The sequence below is a fragment of the Lepidochelys kempii genome, chromosome 7, assembly GCF_965140285.1.
Source record: "Lepidochelys kempii isolate rLepKem1 chromosome 7, rLepKem1.hap1, whole genome shotgun sequence".
NCBI lineage: Eukaryota > Metazoa > Chordata > Testudines > Cheloniidae > Lepidochelys > Lepidochelys kempii.
In genome coordinates, this window is record NC_136386.1 from 120,435,020 (window position 1) to 120,459,256 (window position 24,237).

The following is a 24,237-nucleotide window of genomic DNA, read 5'->3' on the forward strand; positions in this document are numbered from 1 at the left end:
CCATTTGCTAATTGCAACAGGGGACTCCGGCCTGTGAGTTATGATGTTGTAATTCACACCTTGTGCTTAACGGCACTCAGCCTGCTGCCTCGTGCCATGCACACATGGTGTGAATTATTAGAGCTCAGCTCACACCCTGTTGTGCCATACTGCTTGCATAAAGATGGCTGTGGGGTGTGGCTGGTTAGCTTGGCTCTCCCCGAACCACTTTTTCCCCATCTTGTCCTTGGCAGTTTAGCCATTGGCCACGCGGCCTGGGATTGACTTCTCCCTGATTGCAAAGGGCTGTAGGTGTGCAGGCAAACTGAGAACTCCTTATCTGTGAAACTCTACTCTCTGAGCTCAGCATGTTGCCTTCTAGTCCAAAGCTTTAGAACCACCCTGATTTCTTACCTGATAAGCTAATGTAATGGCTGGGGGGGGGTATTGCATTAGGTACTGCAAACATTCCTCTCAGCTCTGTGGAGTCTTTCTGTTTGTTTGTTTGGAATAATTGCTGGTAGCTTTCAATGCAGCCTGAGCTTGTGCCTCTGAGTAGGAAGCAGCGTGCATGGATTGAATGGGGATTGCAAAAAGAAACAGCTGAGTTGGTTTAAAGTATGATACTGAGATCACAGATGAATCTGCTCGTTAAAAAAATGCTCAGGGAAAGCATTACAGAGCAAGCAGTTGTTGATAGCATGGGCAGTAGGTATGTGAGTCTTGCAGTCAGGCCTTCAGGTAACAGTTGGAGTAACCCTGTTTGCTGCCCTGGGGTCAGAATAAAAACGTTGTCAGGTTTAAAAATGTTGTTTTCCTAGCCCAATCCACCTGCAGGCTGTCTAGAGTACAACCCAAGCAGTAAATATTGATGTCCAAGGCATCAAGTATTTGTGCATAGGAATGTGTTGGACAAAACATCCTGGTGGCTGGAGAGCGGCTGTGAAACAAATGGGGCCAGGTCAAATCAAAATGGAAGCATTTTATTTTAATTTTCTATCTACCGTATTCCTGGGACTCTGGGCTAGATTCTCTGCTTCTCCAAGTTTATGCTGAGCCAGGACTAGATAACCCCGCCCTCTCTATTACCCCTCAGAAGAGCAGAGCTTTGCGCAGAGCAGTAGAGAATCAAGTCCTGGATTTCAGACTGGAGAACGTTGTTTCTTGTTGGAGCCTAGGCCCATCTGGTGCATAGGTAAATAACAATACTGCCTTCGGGGGGAGGGTTATTAGTAGGTTGGTGGGGTTGTGAATGATTGTAAAAATGCACTTGATATCTAGGATAAACTTGCCAAGTGTGTAAGTGACTTAAGAGCGTAAAGCTCATTTTTAAAAGTGACATTGGCCCTTAAGAGCTTAAATCCCCTTGTCTATCAACAAGATGTAGGCTCCTAAGTATCTAAATCACTTTTAGAAATGGGATGTAGGTTCCTAAACCTCTTAGGCACATTTTGAAATTTTCACTTCTAATCCCCAGTAGGCAAATCTGTGTCCTAAGTAACCATTATAAAATATCTCAAGGTTTTGTTTAATTGGGTGGTCAATGAAGCCAGCTATAATTCTGATTCTCAGAGTGAAATGTTTGTAAATCCATTGAAGTGGCTAAGAGTCAGAGAGCGTTCTGGTTAGAGGATACACAGGAAGGGGTTTGTTTAATGTTCAAAAGGCCCTTAGACAACGAATCTGGCAGGAATGTAAATGCTTATAGTCATTTTGCTGATTCATTTTTTATTTCTGGTTTCAATAGGACACATAATATAGGCAGAGCTATAAAAGGTTTGCTTCAAGGTGACCACTGCTGACTCGCAGGAACAAATTTGGTTTCTGAAAATGAGTAACACTCTTGTTATGTGGCTCGTGGTTGGCCTGGGTTGGACTGATAGGCAAACTGGAAGGGGATTGCTGTGGTAAGTGATCAAAGTGGTGCTAAAGGGTAGCTGTATAAAAGGCCTTTCTCTCCTTGACTCCCTTAAGAGTTTAATCAAAATTGCATGACCAAACACCAATGCAATGCTTGGAAAAATTAACTCCAAGGCTCACTGAAGAGGGAGGATGATGTTCATGTGATGACTCAGGACACCTGGGTTCAATCTCTGATTCTACATCGTATTTTCTGTGTGATTTTTGGCTAAAACACTTAATCTGTCTTTTCCTCAATTTTCTCCTCTATAAAATGTGGATGATAATACCCTACCTATCTAACAAGGGTCTGAGAGTGTTAATTCATGACTGTTAGTAATGAGTTTTGAGGTTTCATAGATTCATAGATACTAAGGTCAGAAGGGACCATTATGATCATCTAGTCTGACCTGCACAATGCAGGCCACAGAATCTCACCCACCCACTCCTGCGAAAAACTTCTCACCTATGTCTGAGCTATTGAAGTCCTCAAATCGTGGTTTAAAGACTTCGAGGAGCAGAGAATCCTCTAGCAAGTGACCCATGCCCCATGCTACAGAGGAAGGCGAAAAACCTCCAGGGCCTCTTCCAATCTGCCCTGGAGGAAAATTCCTTCCAGACCTCAAATATGGCGATCAGCTGAACCCTGAGCATATGGGCAAGATTCACCAGCCAGATACCCACGAAAGAATTCTCTGTTGTAACTCAGATCCCACCCCATCTAACATCCCATCACAGGCCATTGGACCTATTTACCATGAATATTTAAAGATTAATTAATTGCCAAAATCATGTTATCTCATCTCAGAATGGTCCTGCAGAAGTGCAATGTATTATTATTTTTTCAGTTTCTAAATGTGACCTGCTGCAGTAGATACACAGGAGTATTGGAGAAACATTTCCCTTGTTTGTCTAACTTAGGGCCAGATTTGTAAAGGTATTGAGGCACCTAAAGATGCAGAGATCCCCTAGTGGGATTTTCCCATTGGGAGGGAGGTGCCTGGGTGCTTTTGAAAATCTTGCTAGGCACCTCTGTGTCTTTAGACACCTAACTAATCTTTGAGGATCTGGTCCTTAGTCTTTAAAGTGGAGTCTGCCTATTAACTAATTACCCTGCAACTAGTCTATGGGCCACTATTGAGCTTCCAGGAGAAAGCCAAGACTTTGTGTAGCATGTGTAGTCAGTGCCTCCTGCCTAAATATTTACTTAAGAGTAGCCCAGTGCCACTGATCCTAATCTAACTGGCAGCTGAGTTAACAATTCTGAGGCCGGCTTCCAAAGAATCCAGTTCTGTAGGGTACATTCTGCTCTTGAAGCCTGCAGCTCCAAGCTGAGGATGGGAAGCAGTGTGATTGCTGCTGCAAGTGGGAAGGAAATTAAATAAAACGTAAGTGACTCTTAGGTAATTTATGTCTTTGGTGACACTGGGACAACTAACTTGGACGAACTTGGAGAGGCTGAGGGAGCTGGGATTGTTTAGCCTGCAGAAGAGAAGAATGAGGGGGGATTTGATAGCTGCTTTCAACTACCTGAAAGGGGGTTCCAAAGAGGATGGCTCTAGACTGTTCTCAATGGTAGCAGATGACAGAACGAGGAGTAATGGTCTCAAGTTGCAGTGGGGGAGGTTTAGATTGGATATTAGGAAAAACTTTTTCACTAAGAGGGTGGTGAAACACTGGAATGCGTTACCTAGGGAGGTGGTAGAATCTCCTTCCTTAGAGGTTTTTAAGGTCAGGCTTGACAAAGCCCTGGCTGGGATGATTTAACTGGGAATTGGTCCTGCTTTGAGCAGGGGGTTGGACTAGATGACCTTCTGGGGTCCCTTCCAACCCTGATATTCTATGATTCTATGATTCTAACTGTAACGGAGTCTGTTACCTACATTTGCATGATTGCTGATATGGGAAGGCTATAAAGGGGGAATTGTTATCTGGAGAGGCAATATAACACTCTGCTTTAATTCATTCCACTGGGATATCTGTTTGGACCCAGAGATCTTGTTTCAAATCTGTAGCCACCTTGGACATCACAGTTGGTCAGTGTGCTGCAAACCCTGCGCATCTGAAACTTCCAGTTGACGCTGGGGATAGAATTCAGGTCCTTCTGCTCCAAAGTGCAGACTTGAGCTAAAGGAGTGTGTGTACAGTCCCAGTGTGCTGCTAATTCCAGAAGTGGACAGTGTTGCATACATTACAATACTGTCTGTGAGTGGAATCGGAAGAGTGCCTCTGAAGAGGAACAGGCGATGTCCGTTTCCTCAGGTTTCCATGGCACCTTGGCCATGAGCAGAAGGAGACAGAAGATATGTGGATGCTGAGGATTGGGAGAGAATGTTCTGAACATAGCGGGCAGCATGTTAGCTGGCAGGAAACCAAGAGTTGGAGAAGGAGGGAAAGGAAAGAGTATGTCAAGATGATTGATGGTTGGGAGAAGAGTAGGAGGAAATGAGAGCACAGAGATGATAATTTGACTTACCAAAGAAACAAAAATATACAGAGAGTTCAGAACTTTGTAGCTACAGGTTTCAGGAATTGCCTATGCAGACATGTTTCATATTCCACATACAAAATGTGTATTAAATCCTGTCTTTTAAAAATCAGTTTAATACCATAATCACAGGGATCTAACTGATCTATCCCTCACCTAACTCTTGCATCAGTTTTCTAATGTCAGCCCAAAAGCCTTTGAACTTCGGACGGTCACAGATGATGTGTTTCTCTTAGCGTTTTGCTCATGGACCTGATCTGAAACTTATTGAAGACAAAGCCCATTGAAGTTAATGGCAGTCTTTCCATTGACTTCAGTGCTTTGGATCGGACTTCTGTTGATTTCAAGACTTTGGATTAGGCCCATAGTAGCTAGCATTATATCCTTCCAGTCCTCTAGAGGGATAGGCTGGCTTTTCCTAATTTAGCTCCACATTGTCAGTCTTGCCCTGCAGTTTTACAGAAAAAAGTATGTACATTATACATATGCATGTACGTAGAGATAGATCTCTGGTTAAAATATCTAAGATGCTGTAAATTTTTTGATAGTTTTCAATTTGAAGATAAAGGTAGTTTTTAAACTCTCCCAAATTCTTACAACTTTTGAAATAAGGTGCAAAATTCCCATTTTTCTAACTCATATTAGAGTTTGGAGTTATGTGAAAGATAGTAGGCCAGTTTTGTCCAAATAATTTTTTCATATGCTTTTATCCTCTTCGCTCCCACCAGAGACATAACCACGTAATCAATACAGAAATCCTCAGACTTTTTCTGAAGTTTTCCTTCATGTACTGTTTATGCTAGAAATGGCCCACCTTGATTATCATACACATTGTAAGGAGAGTGGTCAGTTTGGATGAGCTATTACCAGCAGGAGAGTGAGTTTGTGTGTGTGTGTGGGGGGGTGGTGGTGGTGAGAAAACCTGGATTTGTGCTGGAAATGGCCCACCTTGATTTTCATACACATTGTAAAGAGAGTGGTCACTTTGGATGGGCTGTTACCAGCAGGAGAGTGAGTTTGTGTGTAGGGGGGCGTAGGGTGAGAAAACCTGGATTTGTGTTGGAAATGGCCCAACTTGATTATCATACACATTGTAAGGAGAGGTTTCAGAGTAACAGCCGTGTTAGTCTGTATTCGCAAAAGCTCATGCTCAAATAAATTGGTTAGTCTCTAAGGTGCCACAAGTACTCCTTTTCTTATTGTAAGGAGAGTGATCACTTTAGATAAGCTATTACCAGCAGGAGAGTGGGGTGGGAGGAGGTATTGTTTCATGGTCTCTGTGTATATAATGTCTTCTGCAGTTTCCACAGTATGCATCTGATGAAGTGAACTGTAGCTCACGAAAGCTTATGCTCAAATAGATTGGTTAGTCTCAAAGGTGCCACAAGTACTCCTTTTCTTTTTACGGATACAGACTAACACGGCTGTTACTCTGAAAGAAAGGACTGCAGCCACCAGTTCAGGCTTTGTGAATCTGGGGGCCTCTTAGTTTACATGAACTTTCCTGTCTCCTCTACTCCAAAGGGGGCGGAGGGAGAAGAGATCCCACCATTCTGTAGGGTACCGCCTGAAGAATTTCCATTATTTGGAATAGGAACATCCCCGGAGACCTGTCATTGTTCTGTAGGGGCCTGAAGGAGTTTTGCTCCCTTTCCCAGGCCCTGGATCTGCTGCTCTCGCACTACATCTCAGGGTCACTCATAAGGTTAGAAATCAAAGCATGTTAATATAAACTGCATCCAAGTGTTGATGCAGAACAAGGATTACCAAAAGGGATGAGCCCAGAAAATAGGGTTAGGTTTATCAGCATATATTTACATGTGGAAATGCTGGGCCTGCCTGTTGTGGGAAAACTTGTGCAGATGCATAAGTGTAGCTACACAGTGCAAACTCCCCCAGTGGTGTAAAGCGGGGCTCGCAGAGTTGTAGTATATCCTGTTTTCAAATGGTTGCAAGCTCCATCTTAGGGCTTGTCAATATGGCAAGCTATTGCGTGGCAAGCCAGGGTGTGAACCTACATCGCACCAGTTTGCTGTGTAGTAACATCCTGGGTGGACACTGTAACGACACTCCCAGATTTTCAGTGCGCTGTAATAATGTCCACATGGGATGTTATTGCATGGCAAGCTGGTGCACTGTAGATTCACACCCTGGCTTGCTGCACAGTAATTTGCTGTATAGACAAACCCTTACACCGGTACAATGCATGTACCCTGGGAATCTGTACTGGTGTAAGTGCATCAGTATAGCTACCCAGGTACATCCGATGAAGTGAGCTGTAGCTCATGAAAGCTTATGCTCAAATAAATTGGTTAGTCTCTAAGGTGCCACAAGTCCTCCTTTTCTTTTTACCTAGGTACAAATATCCCTAATATGGATAGGCTCTAAATCTCAGAACAGGGAGAAAGGTAATGGGAGAAATGTGGAAAGAGTGGAACAATTTGAATACTTACACTGAGAAGTGACTGTAAAAATGGCATTGTATGGGGTTCCATGTTACATGTGCCTCCATAATTTCCAGATTAAACATTAATCCATATACAAGTAAAAAATTGTGGGGTTCCCCCCAGCAAGCCCTGGGGTTTGAATGTCTCTCACCGGGTTATTTTTGGGTCACATGTCATCACCAGCAAGAACGATTCCTCAGGCCGTATCTGCCCTTGGTTCCATCTCTGTCACGTTGCTGGCCCAATTTTTCTCTTACGTCTGTAGGTTGATTCCAGGTTTACAATATCTGTGCAACTGAGGGCAGAAGTTTGTCCTGCCATAGCATTTATTCAACAATTCTTAAATAATGCATGAGCTAAAAAAGAATCAAGCTCACTCTCCAAGGGCTTTTTTTGGTTAGTAAAGCCTGCAGATCTGACTTTGAATACAGAGTGAGAGCAGATCTGTTGTATAAGAAGTTGACACATCATCTGTTTCCCTGATAACAGATGCCTGAGTCATTTAAAATTGGATGGGTCAAAGAAATCTTGAGACTTCCACTGAGAAACTCTTTGGCTGTTATGGGCTTTTTTAACATTTGGTCTAAATTTTCTTTTGCTCAGTTTCATCTCATTGTTTCTACTGCTAGTGTGGGCAGAATTTCACTTGTAGTTCTTGTAATTGTCCCTTAAATCAGGTCGGTCCATATTGCCCAATAATCAGTTTTGTTACTCTGTTCTGAATTTCCTCTGATTTGTCAATATTTTTCTGACACTTTAGTGACTGCATCTGTTTTTATGGGGCCTAATTCAGCACCTGTTGAAGTCAATGAGAATCTTTCCATTGACTCCAATGGGCATTGGCTCAGTCCCAGATAGAAGTCAATTGGAAACTGATTGAAGTCGGTGGAGCTGCACCCAATTTTACCAGCTGAATTTAGCCCAAAGAGGCTGGCTATCTTATTGACTTTAATGTGGTTTGAGTGTCTGTGTGCTCTTTTGAGTGGTTAGGGGTTTAAGGCAGTTAATTGTGATCTAAGGTGGGGTTTCAAAAGTGCTCAAGATTGGACTAATTGTTCCTATAAAAAGTCAGTTAAAGTCAGAGGAAGTAGATTTAGGCCAATATTGAGTGTTTGTGAAAATCTCATTCCCTATGGATGCATGCACACAGCTCTCACAAATTGTCATGGATGTTTTTCCTGCATATTGACTAGTGATGTGAAAATGAAACTCTCACTTTTTTTTAGTTAAGAAGAAGAAATTCTTATAACCCCCAGGATCAATGTTCTGGAAGAGTTTGGGGCATGAGAGATCAATAGGCATTTGTTTACTAGGATTCATCCCGAATAACAGCACCGCTAGTACACTTCTCCAAAGTTCGCACTGTGGATTTATGTACTTAGCTATAGTCTCAGAGCTTGTCTTTACTCCGTTTGAGCATTGATTTAACTATAAATTTCTAAAACAATGTAGTTAAATTGGTACAACTTTTGTGTGGAGACAAGCCCTCCAAATTAAAGTCACCTGAGCAAGTTACGTTTAATTGCCAGATCATTTTCATGCTATTTTCTTGGGGCGAAACCTGTCTGCTTTTGCATTTGTGAGGAATTCTTGCAACTCTCTGACTGCTGGCTGTGTTGACCACCCACTGGTTGAAGAAACACAATCACTGTATCAAAATACTTTAGAACGCAAACAGCCCCAGCGGGGAACCAGGTAGAAGGTGATGTTAAGCCAACAACTTTATTGAAAGGTCTGTGCCTCACAAGCATAATTAGATTCTTGTTTGTTTGAAGATGCAGCCTCTTCCTATCTCTGCTCTGATTCCTTTTTGGAACTGGAGCCGGGCATTAATTACTGAGGTTGAGCATCCAGGTTCCACAGAAAGCCAAATAAACATACAGTCTTGGTATTGGTGTTTGTATTTATTTGTTAACTGGCTTTTTTAATGCTCCATGGGGCTAGAGACGGGCCTGAAATAATGCCTCTTCTTGTGGTATAGCCATTCATAATGGCAGAAGATCTGATCTCATGATATTTTGGCCAAACAGACAGTTCTCTGAGTCATGACAAAGTAACTACAAATACACACACACACTCTCCCATCCGATGGAAATACAAATCAGTACTAGACCCTGTCTGATTTCCTCCCAACCCCACACACTATGCCCTTCCCATGCGCACACACACATTATCCCCTACTCATATACACACATACGAATACTGTGTTCCTCATGCATTCCAGCCGTAATACTCTTAATGCTCACTGTGGTGTGAGCTCTGTTAAAGACCACGATTTAATAAACCCAGGCCGGGGGCTTAGTGCTAAAAAGGTGGCCTGTGGCAGAGCTGCAGGTTTGAGAAATAGTAGCAAATCACTCTATTTCTGCAATCTGGGCTGATAACTGTCTAACTGTAAGTGGCTTTCTTCCAATACCCAGAGGCTGTAAAGGGGGCTAACTAAGGGCAGGTCTGCGCTTAAAATGCTGCATCTGCACAGCTGCGGTACTTAACTGGAGATGCTCCTGTGCTGACGGGAGAGCCTCTTGCGTAAATGTAATTAATCCACTTCCCCGAGAGGCAGTAGCTATGTAGCGCTGTCTGCATGGTAGGTTCGGTTGGTATAACTACATCACTCAGGGGTGTGGGTTTTTTACATCCCTGAGCAACATAGTTATAGCGATATAGGTCTGTAGTGTAGGCGAGGACCTTAGAGCTGCTGATCTGGGGTGTGATTTGGGGAGCCCTGGTGCATGGAAGCTGCGCTAGGAGGCTGACTGCTCCTGGCTGGATTGCCTGGTTGAGTAGGATACCAGCTGGTATTTAATGGAACTCCACTGTGGGTTGCTTATGCAATCTTATTTTGCAACCCTTTTGCAAATAGTGCTTTGTTGCTACGGCTATCATTGATATGTAAATAAATAAATGTGGGTGAGGTAGCTTCCCACTCCGGTTACTACTTGGGACTCACTTATTGCGCCTTTTAGTAGCAATGTCCTGTGGGGACTACAAATTGCTTCAAAAAAATCGACATAGTAGATAAGTAAATTACAACGTTTCACTAGGGGACGCATTGGGGGACAGCTGAAATCTGGGTGCATGTGGGGTGAAGTTCACTTCTGGACACACTTCTGCATCCTCTGTTGAGGAATCTAGAGCCTGTTTGCAAAACAGATACGAAAAATCATGGTCTTAATGACAGGTTTCAGAGTAGCAGCTGTGTTAGTCTGTATTCGCAAAAAGAAAAGGAGTACTTGTGGCACCTTAGAGACTAACCAATTTATTTGAGCATAAGCTTTCATGAGCTACCGCCCACTTCATCAGATGCCACTTTACCTTGAATGGTCCCTCAGAATAAGTGCTAACTCCTTGTGGTAAAGTGTCCTTTTGATCTTGTATTTAGCTGTCCCTTTCCCAGACCTGAAGAAGAGCTCTGTGTAGCTGGAAAGCTTGTCTGTCTCATCAACAGAAGTTAATCCTATAGCATCACCGTTAAGAGTAAAAACACACTGCATGAAGGAATATAGTGGGTGGGAAAATGTCGTCTTTTGTATGTTTAATTAAACTGCAAGCTCTAGTGGCCAAGCACTTCTGTTTTTTGAGACACGCCCTACCCCACTTGAGAAATAGGAAAAAAAGGTCATTGAGGTCAATGGAGTTGTGCCCGTTTGCACCATCTGAGAATCTGGCCCACTGTGTAGATGCCCTCACTAAAGTGGTTTGCCTCTGGGGCAGCCGTCCACATATCATAAATGAAAGAGTGTTCTATTGCCATTAGATTCCTTCTTTTCAATCCCACTGCATCGCTGCTGCTGTTTAAAAAGCTAGACGTGTGCAACTTTTATCCATCAGACCCGTGGGACGTCATGGGCTGCTTCTCAGTTACATTTCCCCAGTTGGTAATGGAAACTCAAGCTGTATAGAGAGATGTCTGTGAAACGACATCTGTTCCATCAAAAAGCCAGACAATCTGCACCTGTGCAGAGTCTGCGTTAGCCTGTGTACATTGGACGAGTTTAAAACAACAAAACAATAGAATGAGTAGCCCAGGAGGAATTCTCTCCATTTGTCATGATTTGGGGTGCTTTGGTTGTTCCTTCAAGGCTGTGTCTATGTCTCAGCTCATCATTCTTCAAACTCAGATGGAGAGAACCGCTCCTCACCCTACGTGTTATGGACTGTGTTTGAAAATAGTCTTTCATCGGCACTGGCATTGCCAAGCAGTGGCCCCTCAGTGACGATCCTGCTGAAAAGTGACCTCATTTCATGGCACCAGCCATGCAATTGCCTCTGGTTCTGGGGCTGTCTCAGTTTTCACAGGCTGATTTCACATCTGTGGGTATTTCACAGGTCCCAAAATACCTTTTTGGGGCTATATCTGTACAGCCTGCTGCAGCCAACCTCGCAGCCTGGGTTGACAGTCTTGGGTTCCCGGAGCTCATGCTGCTATGCTAAACATAGCTGTGTAGACCGTGCTTTGAAGTTGTACCTCTGACACACCCCCACATTTCCCCCCTTCACTCCAGCTTCAGAATCCGACCTCCAGCCTGAGCCACAAAGTCTACACAGCTATTCTTAGCATGATATCGCAAAGCCCTGTGAGCCCAAATCTGTCGACCTGGGCTGTCAGGCTTGTTGCTGTGTAGATGTACTCTTAGATTGTTAGCAAGCTGGAGATGGGTCTGAGCTATACACATTCTCATCCAAAGTGAACTTTCCAAAAGTTTGGAGGTGTTCAGAGACAGATTCAGTCAAAGGCACGCGCCTAGGGTCCTAGCTTCAGCAGTCGTGTGATTCCACCAGAATCTAATCTTAAAAAAAAAAAAAAAAAAAAAATTAAGCTTCTCAGCCAACACGGTTGTAGATAAAACCTTGAAAATCTGACCCAAGTGTAGCTGAAACAATAGACTTGAGAGGACTGACCTGCCCCATGCATCTCAGTGGCGTGTTAACTCCAAGCTCCACTACTCTAGCATTCCCGCCTCTCTGGGAGGGAAGAGGGGCCTCCTTACTACCACCAGTCCTAGTGTGGGGCTGGGACATTGCTAGGGTTGCAAGTCTCCAGCATTATGTGATGTGATGAAACCTCCAGGAATACGTCCAACCAAAACTGGCAACACTAGATTGCATGGGGATGGAGCCACAGCAACCCATGTCATGGCACGTCTAGGGTCCCTGATTGTCTTAATCCGGTGCTGGGGCAATCAGATGTCCCAGTTTGAGCCCATTAGAGAGAAAGGAGGTGGATGGGTCCACCCAATGAGATTTGGATCCTGATACAAACTTCCCAAAAGTCAGGAGGGTTTGGGTCTAGGGCTCCAGGTTCAGGCCAGCCTCTAGCTTTGCCACAATGCACTGAGGCAGCATTGCACCGTTAATGTTGTGTGTTGGTAGAGCTTGTGCTGTGGGGCTAATGTACAAAACTAGTGACAGCTTTAATGAGGCCCAGCATCAGAAATTTCCATCCTGCTCTTAATACTGGTCTAGCAATGGCAAGAAGAGCTCTGTAGTATAAAAGATTTTATCTTGTGTTGAGTAAACCGGCTGTAAGAGAGGACGGGAACTACCATCTACCCTCTTATCACTGGGAGCCCATCTCATTGGTGCTAGAGATTGGCAATGATGTGAGCAAGAAGGTGGCTACCAGTACAGATGTCATCTGTATTAAAATGTCTATGTGCACGTATAGAACAGCTTTCTGCCAGGGATCTCAAAGCACGCTACAGACCTTGATTATGTTCGTCAACACCCAAGAACGTAGGGATTTCCATGCTGCATCAGGCCATCTAGACCAGGGGTTCTCAAACTTTTTTTTTTTTTTTGGCTAGGCCCCCCTTTGCAAATATTTCAGGCTTCGATGCCCCCCCCCCAAAAAAAAGTGATAGCAAATTACTGTACATACTCATAGGAGCATACTCATGGTATTGCCACCTTTACTTCTGTGCTGCTGCTGGCAACGATGTTGCCTTCAGAGCTGGATGGCTGGAGAGTGGTGGCTGCTGTACCCTCCCTCCCCTTGCCCCCAGCAATATTTTTCTGCAGCCCCCCCCCCCCATAGCCTTGTGACCCCCTTTGAGGTTGGGACCCCCGGTTTGAGAAACCGTGATCTAGCCTGTCCAACTAGCCCATCACCCTGTTTCTGACAGTAGCCAGTACCTACTGCTTCAGAGGATCCTGCAAGAAGCTGTGTCCTAGGCAGCTATGGAATAACCTTCAGCAGGTGTAAGGACTAGTTTCCCCATTTTACAGATGGGAAATCTAAGGCACAGGGATTGGAGAGATTAGTTCCTGCTGAAGTCAGTGGCAAAACTCTGAGTGACTTTTTCAGTGGGAACAGCAACTGACCCTGAGTGCATTGCCCAAAACCATATAGGAAATCTGTGGCAGAGGTGGGATTGAGCCCTTGCTTCAATTGTTAGCCCACACTTCCTCCAGTTAAAACTTATATTATGCATAGAGGCACTTCTCTCTGCGAGAAGTTATAGAACACTGCTCTGAGCCAAATGATACAGCTTTATTAACCCATCTTCGGTGCTGTGTACAGGGGGCCAGTTATTGTGTTGTTTTGCATGTGGTGTGACCCGCATTGATTTTTTTTTTTAAAGGCTCTTGGAGGGCAAGTCAGCACAGAATTTGGCCCCAGATAACTTGCTACAAGGCAATGAAAAACTTGATAGAACTATTTAGATACTTTCTGCATACTCTGTGTACCATAGCTATGCTTTCGTGTCCAGAAGATTATCAGTAATGAATATTTAGCATCATTAGTTGTACTAAAAGTTAATTTCAGCTTCCGAAGGGCTCTCATCTTGGTCCCATCATGCTATCTATCCCAGTCACGCATAAACCACTCCAATCCCACTGTCACCAAAGTATCATCTACTGAACAGCTGATAGAAAAAGCAGTAGCATGAAAGCTGAAGATGTCACATCAATGCACTCTGTGGATTTGTGCCAGGGAGAGCTGGATATTTTCCATCAAAAACACAACGTTTGATAGTAAAGTCAGAACCAGGCCGGTGACAGTTGAATGTATACTTTACTTACACTGTAGGAAATCACCTTTCCTCCTTATTGCGCTTTGTAGGCAGCAAATAGTGCTTAATATCCTTATTTTGGCATCCAACAAGCAGTCACTTATAAAATTCCTCTGTGAATATACGGTTCAAGATGCACCTGAGAACGTAGGAGCACATCCAACACAACCACTGCTTCTTGCTGGAGGCTTTTCCAATGGTGCTGTGGCAAAGTCCGCTACCAGTAGAGGTGCTGAAGAAGCCCAAGACTTATATAGTACTCAAGAGGAAGCAGACACTAGGATCCTTCTGCATGCTGTATGTGCCAATGTGGCTTTTGGCTCTCTTGGTGCCAAAGGAACCATAATTAGGTCACCTGATACAGATGTTTTTGTCCTTACTGTTCACTACTTTCCTAAAATGGAACACACCGATAAGAACAAGTGAATTGAAACAGGCATCATTACAGTTGACAAGTGTCGCTTCATACCTGTGCATGCAACTTGTGATGTATTCACTCTTGACTTCTGCAACATACTTCCTGCTGTAAGCCCATTAACAGGAGGTGACTCTGTGCCAGCCCTGGCTGGTGTGGAGGGGAAAAGTCTGTGTTATATGTTGTCAGAGCACAGGGAGCTCACTGCTTCACAGATTGGTCAAATAGGGAGAGGGTGATGGAGAAGCTGCAATTTCTGAAGCCAGGAACTTGGCTGTATGACCAGAGCGAGAAAGAAAAGGAGACCCACAGAGACCTAAATTGCTTGCGCCTCAATGTGTCCCTCAAAAAAGTACAAGTCACTGGCCAATCTCCCTTCCTGTGAGGACTGTTTTGAAGAGCATGTCATAAGAGCATCTTGCCAAACAAAGATTTGGATGTCTTTGCACGTAGGTAAGCCAGATATTGTATCACCATTGCGACATGGATGGAAAAATGTGGATGAGAACTACTTCCTGTATTCTTCAAGGGCCTGATGGCTTCTGAGCATCTACCAGATCTTATTTGTGCCTGTACCAATAGGGGTCACTGCACAATCATCTGTGTGTGTGTTCAGAACGATCTTTCCTGCACAAAACTGTGTACATGCTAAAGCAATGAAGACTATGGTAACCACACACTCTCGACAGAGATCATAATGACGAACAAGATGATGATGATGATGATGATAATGATGTAGACTAAAAATGTCCCCCGTGCTGTTACATTTCAAGGATCTCTGTACACATTTATTATTAGATTTTATTTTACGCTTTAGATTGAGGCTTTGAGAAATCCAATTTTATGTCTTGAAATACCACATAGTCATTAAACTAGCAGAAACTAATGCAAATATTTCAAAGTGGTAATTTTAACATCTTGATGTTGTCATTGTTTGTTCCCATTTCTGTGGTAACAGCCTGACTTGACAGCTCCACATCGTACTTCATCTTAAAGTAGCATCATAAACTTTTGAATGATGTATGATGTGCATGTGTGTAGAGAGGGTACATTAAGTCGCCCAAGCGGGTGGTGTCTGCTGCTGGCCTAAAACCCAGTTTCTCTAAAAATACAAGTTTAGAGTGGCTCTTTGTGCCGTAGATTATTCTAATTATTGTAGCAAAGGCCATGTCACAGACCGTGTTCCCTCTAATTTTTCCCGTGCATGTGTGGAATGAATTTTGTTCTGTGCACCAATATGGAGGTGATTGTGCTGTAGATTATTCTAATTGTAGCAATCACCTCCATATTGGCGCACAGAACAAAATTCATGTGGTGGGGGTGGGGCTGAGGGTTTTGGAGTATGGGAGCGGGGCTCAGGGCTGGGGCAGAGGGATGGGGTGCGGTGGGAGGGAGAGAGTGAGTGCTCCGGCTGGAGGTGCGTGTTCTGGGGTGGGGCCTGGGATGAGGGGTTTGGGGTGCAGGCTGCCTGGGGGCTACAGTGGGGAGAGAGGACATCCCACATTTCTCTCTCCCTGCAGCAGCACCTGGGCTATGTGGTGTGGGGAGGCTCCTCTCCCCCAGCCGCGGCAGGTCTGTACTGGGGCTGGGTTGGGGCGAGGAGAGGGGCACTTCTCCCCCAGCCACGGCAAGTCTGGGGAAAGTCCATGCTGGGGGAGAAGCGCCTCTCCACGCTGTAGCCCTGAGCCCCTGCGTGTGGCTTAATAGGCAGCTGTGCATCTGCGCAGCTTAGAGGAAATTTAGGTCATAGATCAGGATTGGAGCCCATTGTGCTTAGCCCGGTACAAATCCAGACACTAGGATGACACAGTTCCTGCCTTGAAGAGCATATTACAGGTGGGGCTGGTAGCACTGCGTGCTATTAAGGTTGCCCGACACTTTCTATTTATTATAAGACCCTGCTTTCTGTTGCTTATAGCTCCTGTGTGTGACAGGACTGTACGCACCATCCCCACAGAGTGACTGAGCCTGCTCCAGCCCGGGGCTATAGGGTGAAGCCTGACTTTCACTGTCATAGCTGCTCCCAGCTTCTGTGAGCTGGGGTAGGGCTGGGCACTGGAGCTGAGGGCACGAAGCCTGTCTCTCCTGTGTTCTCAGTGACCCCTCAGGCTCCTAGGCAGTGTGGAGGGGGAGGAGGGACTGGTTAGGTGGGGAAGCTGGAATTGGTTGGGTAGAAAGGCTGGCGCAGGGAGCCAGGTGGGGAAGGGAGGCTGGACCTGTGCAACCTTAATTTGGCCCCTTTGTGCATGTGAAGAACATAGAATTAGTGAAAAGTTTGGTTTAAATAAGTGGGCTAGCATTGCACAGGAACTCTTTAGGGATGGAATCCAGTTCTCCAGGGCAGCATTCAACTACCTTAACCAGGATGCCATCCTGTCTCTTCCTGCAATCCTGTGACTCCTTCACTACACACCTTTCAACTTCTGCACCAGATGAGTCAGGGGCCCATCAGACAACAGCCTCTGTTACTACACATCCCTGATTCATCCCTATAGCATGGCCATCCTGGGCACTGAATGAAGAAGGGGTCCTGTGACAAAAATGCTAGGGGTTCATGTAATCAAAGACTGTACCATAATGCATGTGCACAGTAGGGTTGAAGTATCATAGAATCATAGAATATCAGGGTTGGAAGGGACCTCAGGAGGTCATCTAGTCCAACCCCCTGCTCAAAGCAGGACCAATCCCCAATTAAATCATCCCAGCCAGGGCTTTGTCAAACCTGACCTTAAAAACTTCTAAGGAAGGAGATTCTATCACCTCGCTAGGTAACGCATTCTAGTGTTTCACCACCCTCCTAGTGAAAAAGTTTTTCCTAATATCCAACCTAAACCTCCCCCACTGCAACTTGAGACCATTACTCCTTGTCCTGTCCTCTTCTACCACTGAAAATAGTCTAGAACCATCCTCTCTGGAACCACCTCTCAGGTAGTTGAAAGCAGCTATCAAATCCCCCCTCATTCTTCTCTTCTGCAGGCTAAACAATCCCAGTTCCCTCAGCCTCTCCTCGTAAGTCATGTGTTCCAGACCCCTGATCATTTTTGTTGTCCTTCGCTGGACTCTCTCCAATTTATCCACATCCTTCTTGTAGTGCGGGGCCCAAAACTGGACACAGTACTCCAGATAAGGCCTCACCAATGTCGAATAGAGGGGGACGATCACGTCCCTCGATCTGCTCGCTATGCCCCTACTTATACATTCCAAAATACCATTGGCCTTCTTGGCAACAAGGGCCCACTGCTGACTCATATCCAGCTTCTCGTCCGCTGTCACCCCTAGGTCCTTTTCCGCAGAACTGCTGCCTAGCCATTCGGTCCCTAGTCTGTAGCTGTGCATTGCGTTCTTCCGTCCTAAGTGCAGGACCCTGCACTTATCCTTATTGAACCTCATCAGATTTCTTTTGGCCCAATCCTCCAATTTCTCTAGGGCCCTCTGTATCCTATCCCTGCCCTCCAGCGTATCTACCACTCCTCCTAGTTTAGTATCATCCGCAAATTTGCTGAGAGTGCAATCCACACCATCCTCCAGATCATTTATGAAGATATTGAACAAAACCGGCCCCAGGACCGACCCCTGGGGCACTCCACTTGACACCGGCTGCCAACTAGACATGGAGCCATTGATCACTACCCGTTGAGCCCGACAATCTAGACAACTTTCTACCCACCTTATAGTGCATTCATCCAGCCCACACTTCTTTAACTTGTTGACAAGAATACTGTGGGAGACTGTGTCAAAAGCTTTGCTAAAGTCAAGATACAATACATCCACTGCTTTCCCTTCATCCACAGAACCAGTAATCTCATCATAGAAGGCGATTAGATTAGTCAGGCGTGACCTTCCCTTGGTGAATCCATGCTGACTGTTCCTGATCACTTTCCTCTCATGAAAGTGCTTCAGGATTGATTCTTTGAGGACCTGCTCCATGATTTTTCCAGGGACTGAGGTGAGGCTGACTGGCCTGTAGTTCCCAGGATCCTCCTTCTTCCCTTTTTCAAAGATTGGCACTACATTAGCCTTTTTCCAGTCATCCAGGACTTCCCCCGTTCGCCACGAGTTTTCAAAGATAATGGCCAATGGCTCTGCAATCACAGCCGCCAGTTCCTTTAGCACTCTCGGATGCAACTCGTCCAGCCCCATGGACTTGTGCACGTCCAGCTTTTCTAAATAGTCCCTAACCACCTCTTTCTCCACAGAGGGCTGGCCATTTATTCCCCATGTTGTGATGCCCAGCACAGCAGTCTGGGAGCTGACCTTGTTAGTGAAAACAGAGGCAAAAAAAGCATTGAGTACATTAGCTTTTTCCACATCCTCTGTCACTAGGTTGCCTCCCTCATTCATTAAGGGGCCCACACTTTCCTTGGCTTTCTTCTTGTTGCCAACATACCTGAAGAAACCCTTCTTGTTACTCTTGACATCTCTTGCTAGCGGCAGCTCCTGGTGCGATTTGGCCCTCCTGATTTCATTCCTACATGCCCGAGCAATATTTTTATACTCTTCCCTGGTCATATGTCCAACCTTCCACTTCTTGTAAGCTTCTTTTTTATGTTTAAGATCCGCTAGGATTTCACCGTTAAGCCAAGCTAGTCGCCTGTAAGTAAGGTTGCACAAGGAAAATTAATTCTGGTATTTCCTATCTTATGAGTGCTTGACTTGGCAACCTCAATAAAGGTCTTTTTAACAGATTTTTTTGTGTGTGTAATGTACCTTTTTTTGGGTAGTAAATAAAAAAATGACCCTTGTGGTCCCTTCTAACCCTATGCTTCTAACACGAAGGTTTTGTTGCATGCAGTGTACATGTAGATGCAAAAGGCATATTCTACATCTGTGCTAAAGGCTTAAGGAACATCCAAACTGACTGGTTCAAAATTTTAGCCACCATTTTAAAAACTGTATACGGGCTTCCCAACCCTGAAAAATCTGTTTGCTTCCCACACTGCGGACTGAAGTGTTTCAGAAATTCCAAACTTCTCTGCTATGTAGCCTTACAATAGCAAAGCTGCGGGCCTGTTTGCAGTTTCTCTCTCCTGCTCCGTTCTTGTGAGCTGGCTGGATAGTGAAATATCAGAGAGATGGTGCGAGATGCACAAGTGCTGGCTCTCAAATTTCTACACAGCAGCTCGGTCTGATTCCTGCCCTGCCTGCCTTCAGAACATTTGAATGGGGGACAGTTCTCCATATTTGTCAGGCACTTCCACTATTGCCATGTGCCATCCTATTGTGTGTTTATTGCAATTGCAGTTGCATGGACTCAGGCTCCAAAGGAGCTCTTTCTTCTTCTTCACCTGAAGTCATTTTCCTCTGGGATATCATTAATCATTTTCACAGCATCCAATTTTAATGACCCTAGCAGAAAATTATGAGATGAGCTGGGGAATAAGTAATGGGAGAAGAGCCTGCCTTTCGTGCAAAGGTTGTCGGTAAAGCCAAGGCTGCTAGGACTGGATAAATGGCAAGCTGAGATTCCTGTGGGAGGGAGAAAGTGATATTTGAGGCTTTTGAAACCTCTAGAATGGTCTTTTAAAGTCTGAGGTTTTACTGAGTTCCAGCAAACATCTTTTCCCCATTGTTTTAAACGGTGGTTTCCCAAGAAAAATTTAATTTATGCAGACAAGCAAAACATCAGTAGTCATTCCAGATTTACACCTGTCTGTCACAGACAGCAGAATTAGATCCCGTGTAGTTCTAGCTAATTGGAAGCCTGCATGATTATTTAAGGTGCTTTTCTTACCCACCTGCTAGGATCTACCAATGCAATAGAATAAAACAAAACAAGCCTGCTAGACTTCCCGAGACTTTGAAATTCAAAAGATTTAATTTCCATTTTAAAGACTATTAATGAAATCCTGGCTTCACGGAACCTTTCCTCCCACTGGGACTGGGATTTCAACATACAAGCTTTTCAGGGCAGGGACTATGCCTATACAGCAGCTAGCAGGATGGAGCCCTGATCTCAATTGGTGTCCCTAGGCACCATCACAGCAGTGTATCTCCCAAGTAGCATGGGCTACTATGAACACATCAAACATGTCCTCTGTTTTCTACTGTCTTCTCATAGAATATCCAGTTAAATCTAGGGTCTCAGTCCTTCTCTTCAAGATGCTCCATGGTCTGGGCCCAGGATATCTAAAAGAGCCTAAACCTTCGAGATAAGGACGGTGGCCAACAACTCCTCTCCTCAGGGACAATGGAACTTTGTACCACAAGGGTGAAGCTTGTCTGGGCAGGAGACCGCGCTTTCTCGGGGCGGGTCCCAGACTATGGAATGAACTCCCCAGGATTTACCACAAATTTACCCTGTGCAAGGTGCACTTCTCTGATCTGCCTTCTCTTACATAAATCCAGAGTAGGGGTGGACGTATTTAAAAACAAACAAATAAACGTAACCTTAACAAAACGTTCCACTGCACGCAAAATTTCTCTCCCTAGAGAGGGGATGAGAGAGACGATAAACTACATTTGATAATGTTAGTCACTCACTCAGTGCTTTGCTCAGAGGCGCTCAGATATCACTGTGATCAGGGCAGCTTGAAGACCAAAGCAGAATAAAACTTGATAGAATAGATTTGTGAAACAAATAACAAGTAAAACTAAAACCCACGTTTATTGTGAGTTCTACGTAGAGGTCTCAGGAAAATGAAAAAATATTTAAAAAACCTTGAGATTTATGGTATTTGCATGTTTCCAACTTTTGAAAAAGGTACAAACTTGCAAGAAGAGAGTTAAGAAATCTCACGTAGTGGGTTTTTCGTATTTGACTAGGCCTATTTTATGCTTATTAGCCACTTTTTGAGAACCCCAATTAAGAATTTATTTTGCATACAAATCAGTTTGTACCCACCAAGTACAGTTCTGAACCTTGTGTGTTTTCTGTTTGTAGCCATTCCCATTGAACGTTTTCCAAAAGTGGCCTTTTTGTAGAAACTTGATGGAAAACTAAATTTCTGGGTTGCGAAGTGCCCTGGAATGAAGTGACAAACATTTTTGCACAAGAATCTTGGGGAAAAATTTGTTTTTGTGCAGCTTTGGCTTTAAACCTGGCAAATACTCTCCTCACGATACCCATGCTCTGGTGGTTTGTCTGTCTGTCTAAGGTCCTTGGATGGCCCTCATTACTGTAATGTCTGAGTCCCTCATACTCCTTAGTGTATTTAGTCTCCCAACAATCCCCATGAGACAGAGCTGTGCTATTATTCCTATTGTAGAGAGGGGGAGCTGAGGGATACAGAGGCTGAGTCATTTGCACTCAGAAAACTTGTGACAGATCTCCTGGGTCTTAGACTGGTGCCTTATCAGTGGACCATCTTTCCCCTATAGGGGAGAGACACTGCACTGCCTTGTCAGGATCTGCCATCAGCCTTTTTCACTTGGTACCGTGTCCAACCTCACATGGGAGTTGAACATGGTAATAACGGATGGGGATCCTTGGTTAAGAAGACATCGGACCGCTCCCCCTCCCATCAGGGAAGAAGAAAGCGGGGGGAAAAATCCCACTATGATCGTTTGTTCAGCCTTTTCTCTGAGGCCTCTCCAGGGAGCTGAACGCAGTACCCCTTATCTTTTAAAAAGCATAAAGGCAATTATCTAACCACAGACCTTTGCAAGGCAGCCTGATGTAGCCAGGGGCAGGGACCAATGCTTATCCAGCCATGATCTCTGGAGATACAGAACTTCACACTTGCACAGACTGAAAAAGCAAGAGTTCCTGCTGTTAAGCATTTGGGCTGCGAGACAGGAGGAGATGCAGTCCTGCTCCTTCCATTTCCTCTACCAGATCCTTATCTTATGTTGGTAGATGAAGTCTGACATTTACTTTAAAGACACAGTAGTGGGCCACACCGTGCATTCTGTTACACTGGGGCTCATTTTTTTTCTACATTTGTGTGGCTGGAGGCAAGGACGTGACAAATTAGGAAATCATTTTTTTTAACCATGTTGTGGTGAACCAGAGGAACGGGGTTAAGGAGGGCTTTTGGGCCCAGCTAGCCCTGCCCTGTTATATCTGCAGCTAATGCCAGGTCTGGGGAGGAGAGAAAAGGAGGGAGCCTGACTCAGTTGAGGCTGACCAGCAAAGAGGGAGGAGCTAGCTCTCGCCTTGCCTGAGGGAAGGAGCACTAGCCTGCTGACTGAGGCAGCCACCAGAAACCAAGCAGTGTCTTCCTGGCAAAGGAGACAGAGAAAGAGGCCTCGGAGCACCCAGCCTGAGAGGAACCCGGGTGACCAGAGCACGGGAACCTTGTGGGTGTTCCGACTCCACCAAACTGATGACTGCCCCGGCCGGAGGAATCTGGGAGGACAGTAGCAGGACGCCACCCAGTGCCCACGAGAGGGCACTGATAGGAGACAAGGCACAACAGGAACTTGGACCATAGGCGCCACGCCCCAAACTAGAGGGGCAATGGTAGAAAGTAGCCCAGGGCAGTAAACATAGATTCCATGCTGGGAGGTCCCCTGCTCAGGGGTGACTTACACAGGGTCTTGCATCTTGTGTCATCACGTTCACTGGTGTGAACTGGGTGCAAAACGCTACCATTCCCATCTGGCTGTTTTACAGGTGTAAATGATATCTGCAGGTACAAGGCAGTGGTGAATCCATCTCCCAGTGTATAATGTACTATAGAGTTGAACTGTATCACATGAGGCTGATTTGGGGCTGTATTGGGTCCTCTAGCCTGCAGGGTTTGTACAGTTGCAACTCCCTAAAATGAGTCTGGTGGAGATTCTTTTCATAGATTGCACACTCAGAAGGGATCACTGTGGTCATCTAGTCTGACCACCTCTGTAACAAAGGGCACAGAACTTCCCCCAAATAATTCCTAGAGTAGATTTTTTTTAGAAAAACGTCCCATCTTGATTTTAAAATGGCCAGTGATGGAGAGTCGACCACGACCCATGGTAAATTGTTTCAATGGTTAATTACCCTGACTGTCAAAAATGCCACCTTATTTCCAGTCTGAATTTGTCTAGCTTCAATTTCCAGCTATTAGACCTTTCTCTGATAGATTGAAGAACCCATTATTAAATATTTGTTCCCCACAAAGATACTTTGGCTTTGTCTACACTGGCACTTTCATCATCAAAACATTCTTCGCTCAGGAGTATGAAAAAACGCCCACCACTCTCCCCCAAACTAGAAAAGTTTTAACAATGAAAAAGTGCCAGTGTGGACATTGGTAGGAGCCACACTCCCGGTGATGAAGCTACTGCCCCTCATTGGAGGTGGTTAGAGACTGTAACCAAGACATCCTGTAACCATGTTTTTGTTAAGTTTAAATAGACTCAAGAAGCGCAATCACTGTAAGGCATATTTTCTAATCTTTTAATCAGTCGTGTGGCTTTTCTCTGAACTCTCTACAATTTATCAACATCCTTGAATTGTGGGCACCAGAACTGGATACAGGATTCCAGCAGTAGTCACACCAGTGCCAAATACTAGAGATAAAACAACCTCTCTATTCCTGCTTGAGATTCCCCTGTTTATGCATCCCAGGATGGCACTGGCTGTTTTGGCCACAGGGTTACCCTGTGAGCTTATGTTCAGCTGATTATCCACCAGGGTGAAGTCCCCCATTGTGTAAATACGGCCTGCATTCTTTGTTCCAAGATGTATACATTTACATTTAGCCGTATTGAAATGCATATTGTTTTCTGGTGCCCAGTTTACCAAGTGATCCAGATCGCTCTGAATCAGTGACAGTGACTTGTCCTCTTCATTATTTACCACTCCGCTATGAGTGTGTTATCTGCAGACCTTTTTATCAGTGACGATTTAATATTTTCGTCCAGGTTACTGATAAAAATGTTAAACAACTGGGGACCAAGAACTGATCCATGTGAGACCTCACTGGAAACAGACCCACTGAATGCTGATTCCCCATTTATATTTACATTTTGAGACCTAGTAGCTAGCCAGTTTATAATCCATTTAATATCTGCCATATTAATTTTCTATTGTTTTAGTTTTTTAATCCAAATGTCCTGCGGAACGAAAAT

The 24,237-nt window shown here is 44.7% G+C and overlaps 1 protein-coding gene across 3 annotated transcripts in view; it reads left to right on the forward strand.

Moving 5' to 3' along the window:
- Positions 1 to 24,237, forward strand: part of SH3PXD2A (SH3 and PX domains 2A) — a 394,865-nt gene that overhangs the window by 39,354 nt on the left and 331,274 nt on the right. The gene's annotated exons all lie outside the window — the stretch shown is intronic.